Below are 7,913 nucleotides of genomic sequence, written 5' to 3' on the forward strand. Positions count from 1 at the left end.
TAGGAGACACGGGGGGGGGGGGCTCCATCCATAATAATAATACATAGGAGACACGGGGGGGCTCCATCCATAAAAATAATACATAGGAGACACGGGGGGGGGCTCCATCCATAATAATACATAGGAGACACGGGGGGGGGGGCTCCATAATAATAATAATACGTAGGAGACACGGGGGGGCTCCATCCATAATAATAATACATAGGAGACACGGGGGGGGGCTCCATCCATAATAATAATACATAGGAGACACGGGGGAGCTCCATCCATAATAATAATACATAGGAGACACGGGGGGGGCTCCATCCATAATAATAATACATAGGAGACACGGGGGGGCTCCATCCATAGTAATAATACATAGGAGACACGGGGGGGGGGCTCCATCCATAATAATAATACATAGGAGACACGGGGGGGGGGCTCCATCCATAATAATAATACATAGGAGACACGGGGGGGGGGGCTCCATCCATAATAATAATAATACATAGGAGACACGGGGGGGCTCCATCCATAATAATAATACATAGGAGACACGGGGGGCTCCATAATAATAATAATACATAGGAGACAGGGGGGGGGGCTCCATCCATAATAATAATACATAGGAGACACGGGGGGGCTCCATCCATAATAATAATACATAGGAGACACGGGGGGGGCTCCATCCATAATAATAATACATAGGAGACACGGGGGGGGGGGGCTCCATCCATAATAATAATACATAGGAGACACGGGGGGGGGGGCTCCATCCATAATAATAATACATAGGAGACACGGGGGGGCTCCATCCATAATAATAATACATAGGAGACACGGGGGGGCTCCATCCATAATAATAATACATAGGAGACACGGGGGGGGGGGGGGCTCCATCCATAATAATAATACATAGGAGACACGGGAGGGGGGGGGGCTCCATCCATAATAATAATACATAGGAGACACGGGGGGGCTCCATCCATAATAATAATACATAGGAGACACGGGGGGGCTCCATCCATAATAATAATACATAGGAGACACGGGGGGGGGCTCCATCCATAATAATAATACATAGGAGACACGGGGGGGGGGGGGCTCCATCCATAATAATAATACATAGGAGACACGGGGGGGGGCTCCATCCATAATAATAATACATAGGAGACAGGGGGGGGGGTTCCATCCATAATAATAATACATAGGAGACACGGGGGGGCTCCATCCATAATAATAATACATAGGAGACACGGGGGGGGGGCTCCATCCATAATAATAATACATAGGAGACACGGGGGGGGGGCTCCATCCATAATAATAATACATAGGAGACACGGGGGGGGCTCCATCCATAATAATAATACATAGGAGACACGGGGGGGGGGTTCCATCCATAATAATAATACATAGGAGACACGGGGGGGGGCTCCATCCATAATAATAATACATAGGAGACACGGGGGGGGGGGGGGGCTCCATCCATAATAATAATACATAGGAGACACGGGGGGGGGGGGCTCCATCCATAATAATAATACATAGGAGACACGGGGGGGGGCTCCATCCATAATAATAATACATAGGAGACAGGGGGGGGGGGGCTCCATCCATAATAATAATACATAGGAGACACGGGGGGGGGGGGTTCCATCCATAATAATAATACATAGGAGACACGGGGGGGCTCCATCCATAATAATAATACATAGGAGACACGGGGGGGGCTCCATCCATAATAATAATACATAGGAGACACGGGGGGGGGGCTCCATCCATAATAATAATACATAGGAGACACGGGGGGGGGGGCTCCATCCATAATAATAATACATAGGAGAGACGGGGGGGGGCTCCATCCATAATAATAATACATAGGAGACACGGGGGGGCTCCATCCATAATAATAATACATAGGAGACACGGGGGGCTCCATCCATAATAATAATACATAGGAGACACGGGGGGGGCTCCATCCATAGTAATACATAGGAGACATGGGGGGGGGGCTCCATCCATAATAATAATAATACATAGGAGACACGGGGGGGGCTCCATCCATAATAATACATAGGAGACACGGGGGGGGCTCCATAATAATAATAATACATAGGAGACACGGGGGGGGGGGGCTCCATCTATAATAATAATACATAGGAGACACGGGGGGGGGGCTCCATCCATAATAATAATACATAGGAGACACGGGGGGGCTCCATAATAATAATAATACATAGGAGACACGGGGGGGGCTCCATTCATAATAATAATACATAGGAGACACGGGGGGGCTCCATAATAATAATAATACATAGGAGACACGGGGGGGGGGCTCCATTCATAATAATAATAATACATAGGAGACACGGGGGGGGCTCCATCCATAGTAATAATAATACATAGGAGACACGGGGGGGGGGGGCTCCATCCATAATAATAATACATAGGAGACACGGGGGGGGCTCCATCCATAATAATAATAATACATAGGAGACACGGGGGGGCTCCATCCATAATAATAATAATACATAGGAGACACGGGGGGGGCTCCATCCATAATAATACATAGGAGACACGGGGGGGGGGGCTCCATAATAATAATAATACATAGGAGACACGGGGGGGGGCTCCATCCATAATAATAATACATAGGAGACACGGGGGGGCTCCATAATAATAATAATACATAGGAGACACGGGGGGGGGCTCCATTCATAATAATAATAATACATAGGAGACACGGGGGGGGGGCTCCATCCATAATAATAATACATAGGAGACACGGGTGGGGGGCTCCATCCATAATAATAATACATAGGAGACACGGGGGGGGCTCCATCTATAATAATAATACATAGGAGACACGGGGGGGGGCTCCATCCATAATAATAATACATAGGAGACACGGGGGGGGGGGCTCCATCCATAATAATAATACATAGGAGACACGGGGGGGGGCTCCATCCATAATAATAATACATAGGAGACACGGGGGGGGGGGGGCTCCATCCATAATAATAATACATAGGAGACATGGGGGGGCTCCATCCATAATAATAATACATAGGAGACACGGGGGGGGGCTCCATCCATAATGATAATACATAGGAGACACGGGGGGGCTCCATCCATAATAATAATACATAGGAGACACGGGGGGGGGGGGCTCCATCCATAATAATAATACATAGGAGACACGGGGGGCTCCATCCATAATAATAATACATAGGAGACACGGGGGGCTCCATCCATAATAATAATACATAGGAGACACGGGGGGGGGGGCTCCATAATAATAATACATAGGAGACACGGGGGGGGGGCTCCATCCATAATAATAATACATAGGAGACACGGGGGGGGGGCTCCATCCATAATAATAATACATAGGAGACACGGGGGGGGGCTCCATCCATAATAATAATACATAGGAGACACGGGGGGGCTCCATCCATAATAATAATACATAGGAGACACGGGGGGGGCTCCATCCATAATAATAATACATAGGAGACACGGGGGGGGGGCTCCATCCATAATAATAATACATAGGAGACACGGGGGGGGCTCCATCCATAATAATAATACATAGGAGACACGGGGGGGGGGCTCCATCCATAATAATAATACATAGGAGACACGGGGGGGCTCCATCCATAATAATAATACATAGGAGACACGGGGGGGGGGGCTCCATCCATAATAATAATACATAGGAGACACGGGGGGGGGGCTCCATCCATAATAATAATACATAGGAGACACGGGGGGGGCTCCATCCATAATAATAATACATAGGAGACACGGGGGGGGCTCCATCCATAATAATAATACATAGGAGACACGGGGGGGGGCTCCATCCATAATAATAATACATAGGAGACATGGGGGGGGCTCCATCCATAATAATAATACATAGGAGACACGGGGGGGTCTATTCATAATAATAATACATAGGAGACACGGGGGGGGGCTCCATCCATAATAATAATACATAGGAGACAGGGGGGGGGGCTCCATCCATAATAATAATACATAGGAGACACGGGGGGGGGGGGCTCCATCCATAATAATAATACATAGGAGACACGGGGGGGCTCCATCCATAAAAATAATACATAGGAGACACGGGGGGGGGGGCTCCATCCATAATAATACATAGGAGACACGGGGGGGGGGGCTCCATAATAATAATAATACGTAGGAGACACGGGGGGGCTCCATCCATAATAATAATACATAGGAGACACGGGGGGGGGCTCCATCCATAATAATAATACATAGGAGACAATAGGGGGGGGGGCTCCATCCATAATAATAATACATAGGAGACACGGGGAGCTCCATCCATAATAATAATACATAGGAGACACGGGGGGGGGCTCCATCCATAATAATAATACATAGGAGACACGGGGGGGCTCCATCCATAGTAATAATACATAGGAGACACGGGGGGGGGGCTCCATCCATAATAATAATACATAGGAGACACGGGGGGGGGGCTCCATCCATAATAATAATACATAGGAGACACGGGGGGGGGGGCTCCATCCATAATAATAATACATAGGAGACACGGGGGGGCTCCATCCATAATAATAATACATAGGAGACACGGGGGGCTCCATAATAATAATAATACGTAGGAGACACGGGGGGGCTCCATCCATAATAATAATACATAGGAGACACGGGGGGGGCTCCATCCATAATAATAATACATAGGAGACACGGGGGGGCTCCATCCATAATAATAATACATAGGAGACACGGGGGGGGCTCCATCCATAATAATAATACATAGGAGACACGGGGGGGGGGGGGCTCCATCCATAATAATAATACATAGGAGACACGGGGGGGGGGCTCCATCCATAATAATAATACATAGGAGACACGGGGGGGCTCCATCCATAATAATAATACATAGGAGACACGGGGGGGCTCCATCCATAATAATAATACATAGGAGACACGGGGGGGGGGCTCCATCCATAATAATAATACATAGGGAGACACGGGAGGGGGGGGCTCCATCCATAATAATAATACATAGGAGACACGGGGGGGCTCCATCCATAATAATAATACATAGGAGACACGGGGGGGCTCCATCCATAATAATAATACATAGGAGACACGGGGGGGGGCTCCATCCATAATAATAATACATAGGAGACACGGGGGGGGGGCTCCATCCATAATAATAATACATAGGAGACACGGGGGGGGCTCCATCCATAATAATAATACATAGGAGACAGGGGGGGGGGGTTCCATCCATAATAATAATACATAGGAGACACGGGGGGCTCCATCCATAATAATAATACATAGGAGACACGGGGGGGGGCTCCATCCATAATAATAATACATAGGAGACACGGGGGGGGGGCTCCATCCATAATAATAATACATAGGAGACACGGGGGGGCTCCATCCATAATAATAATACATAGGAGACACGGGGGGGGGGGCTCCATCCATAATAATAATACATAGGAGACACGGGGGGGGGGGCTCCATCCATAATAATAATACATAGGAGACACGGGGGGGGGGCTCCATCCATAATAATAATACATAGGAGACAGGGGGGGGGGGCTCCATCCATAATAATAATACATAGGAGACACGGGGGGGGGGTTCCATCCATAATAATAATACATAGGAGACACGGGGGGGCTCCATCCATAATAATAATACATAGGAGACACGGGGGGGGGCTCCATCCATAATAATAATACATAGGAGACACGGGGGGGGGGGGGCTCCATCCATAATAATAATACATAGGAGACACGGGGGGGGGGGCTCCATCCATAATAATAATACATAGGAGAGACGGGGGGGGCTCCATCCATAATAATAATACATAGGAGACACGGGGGGGCTCCATCCATAATAATAATACATAGGAGACACGGGGGGGGCTCCATAATAATAATAATACATAGGAGACACGGGGGGGGCTCCATCCATAGTAATACATAGGAGACATGGGGGGGGGGGGGCTCCATCCATAATAATAATAATACATAGGAGACAGGGGGGGGGCTCCATCCATAATAATACATAGGAGACACGGGGGGGGCTCCATAATAATAATAATACATAGGAGACACGGGGGGGGGGGGCTCCATCTATAATAATAATACATAGGAGACACGGGGGGGGGGGGCTCCATCCATAATAATAATACATAGGAGACACGGGGGGGCTCCATAATAATAATAATACATAGGAGACACGGGGGGGGCTCCATTCATAATAATAATAATACATAGGAGACACGGGGGGGGCTCCATCCATAGTAATAATAATACATAGGAGACACGGGGGGGGGGGCTCCATCCATAATAATAATACATAGGAGACACGGGGGGGGCTCCATCCATAATAATAATAACACATAGGGAGACACGGGGGGCTCCATCCATAATAATAATAATACATAGGAGACACGGGGGGGGCTCCATCCATAATAATACATAGGAGACACGGGGGGGGGCTCCATAATAATAATAATACATAGGAGACACGGGGGGGGGCTCCATCCATAATAATAATACATAGGAGACACGGGGGGGCTCCATAATAATAATAATACATAGGAGACACGGGGGGGGCTCCATTCATAATAATAATAATACATAGGAGACACGGGGGGGGGGCTCCATCCATAATAATAATACATAGGAGACACGGGTGGGGGGCTCCATCCATAATAATAATACATAGGAGACACGGGGGGGGCTCCATCTATAATAATAATACATAGGAGACACGGGGGGGGGCTCCATCCATAATAATAATACATAGGAGACACGGGGGGGGGGGCTCCATCCATAATAATAATACATAGGAGACACGGGGGGGGGCTCCATCCATAATAATAATACATAGGAGACACGGGGGGGGGGGGCTCCATCCATAATAATAATACATAGGAGACATGGGGGGGCTCCATCCATAATAATAATACATAGGAGACACGGGGGGGCTCCATCCATAATAATAATACATAGGAGACACGGGGGGGGGCTCCATCCATAATGATAATACATAGGAGACACGGGGGGGCTCCCTCCATAATAATAATACATAGGAGACACGGGGGGGGCTCCATCCATAATAATAATACATAGGAGACACGGGGGGCTCCATCCATAATAATAATACATAGGAGACACGGGGGGCTCCATCCATAATAATAATACATAGGAGACACGGGGGGGGGGGGCTCCATAATAATAATACATAGGAGACACGGGGGGGGGGCTCCATCCATAATAATAATACATAGGAGACACGGGGGGGGGGCTCCATCCATAATAATAATACATAGGAGACACGGGGGGGCTCCATCCATAATAATAATACATAGGAGACACGGGGGGGGGCTCCATCCATAATAATAATACATAGGAGACACGGGGGGGGCTCCATCCATAATAATAATACATAGGAGACACGGGGGGGGGCTCCATCCATAATAATAATACATAGGAGACACGGGGGGGCTCCATCCATAATAATAATACATAGGAGACACGGGGGGGGGGCTCCATCCATAATAATAATACATAGGAGACACGGGGGGGGGCTCCATCCATAATAATAATACATAGGAGACACGGGGGGGGCTCCATCCATAATAATAATACATAGGAGACACGGGGGGGGCTCCATCCATAATAATAATACATAGGAGACACGGGGGGGGGCTCCATCCATAATAATAATACATAGGAGACATGGGGGGGGCTCCATCCATAATAATAATACATAGGAGACACGGGGGGGTCTATTCATAATAATAATACATAGGAGACACGGGGGGGGGGGGCTCCATCCATAATAATAATACATAGGAGACAGGGGGGGGGCTCCATCCATAATAATAATACATAGGAGACACGGGG

This window comes from Pelophylax lessonae (assembly GCF_965119305.1).
Source record: "Pelophylax lessonae genome assembly, chromosome: 13".
In the NCBI taxonomy this organism is placed as follows: Eukaryota; Metazoa; Chordata; class Amphibia; order Anura; family Ranidae; genus Pelophylax; species Pelophylax lessonae.